At 34.3% G+C, this 1,145-nt stretch overlaps 1 protein-coding gene across 3 annotated transcripts in view; it reads left to right on the forward strand.

Moving 5' to 3' along the window:
• The first annotated feature begins 120 nt into the window (after positions 1-120).
• LOC107556930 (zinc finger protein Gfi-1b-like) overlaps positions 121-1,145 on the forward strand; it is a 6,156-nt gene continuing 5,131 nt past the window's right edge. The window contains exons 1-2 of one of the 3 annotated variants that reach the window (XM_016240192.1): positions 121-225; positions 838-902. The gene's annotated coding sequence lies outside the window, so the exon portion shown is untranslated. The other 2 variants (XM_016240191.1, XM_016240190.1) reach the window with 2 other exon arrangements.

Here is a 1,145-nt window from a genome sequence, read left to right on the forward strand (position 1 = left end):
AATAAAACAAGACTGACCAGTAACAACGTTAATCTTTAAATGAACAATGTTGAGTGGATCCAAACGCGCCAGGATTACAGACACACAATAAATAAACATCTAAGAATCCTCCAGCGCTGAGTTTTAGCTACAGACAATGAGTTAATAGCTTAATTGTGCTTTTATAATCAAAGATCTCATAAAAACGCCTAAGGCTGCAACCAAAACACAACTGTGCAAATAAAAGTAAGCAAACATTCGGAGGTTACCAACATTACAGGTTTGGTGTGTATTTTGAGGGGTACGTTCAAGCAAAGTTTGTTGCTGGTTTATTGGTTTTATGTGTTAAGCCCGCTAGCTGTTCTACAGCAAAGTCAACAGATGACCAATAACTATGATGATAACTGACTAAATTGAGAAGCAGTTCATTTGAAAAAAAATGTTTAGCAAAATATCTCGAACCTTTAACACATTGCTCTGTTAAACAATTAACCTATTTAATGTCCAGTAGCACTGCAGTAAGAGATGTGGGCTGATACAGCTTTTAGACATAATAGCCTATATAAAAACGCAAACGAATATTCTATCTGTCCTTTTAGTATTTGTTGAAATATCTTAAATATGTTGTTAAATCGTTATGGAAAAGAGTGCCCACGCCAGGATTTTTAAGTTTGCGTTTAGTAGGCAAATGTCGCACCTGCTCGGTCTGTAATTGGTTGAAAGCTCAGTCAGATTCCACCGCAGAATTATCGGATTGAAAATCAGGGAGGAGAGCTGAAAAAACTCAACGCTACCAACTCCCAGCGATGCAGTGCTTACGTTTCTAAACATCACAACGGATTTCCCTGCACTTTTCAGCACGAAGCTTGCCACTCAAACAATCAAAGGACTTTAAACATTCAAAGGTCTCAGTTTTTCTTCAGGTAAGCTGTTTTCATATATTAGTATACATTTTCAATTAAAGCCAATTATTTAAAAGTTTTTCAACCTCAAGCCTACATATCATTACTTTTATATTTATATTTAAATAATTATTTATCATTTAACAGTAATTTGGTATATTAATTAATTCATGTTAAGTTTGACTGAAACTTCCAAAACATCAACACCAAATATTGTAGCCTGTAGTATAACATTTCCATTTTATTTGGCTACTTCATTTTTTT

This window comes from Sinocyclocheilus grahami, unplaced genomic scaffold, assembly GCF_001515645.1.
Source record: "Sinocyclocheilus grahami isolate Dianchi unplaced genomic scaffold, SAMN03320097.WGS_v1.1 scaffold584.1, whole genome shotgun sequence".
Classification (NCBI taxonomy): domain Eukaryota; kingdom Metazoa; phylum Chordata; class Actinopteri; order Cypriniformes; family Cyprinidae; genus Sinocyclocheilus; species Sinocyclocheilus grahami.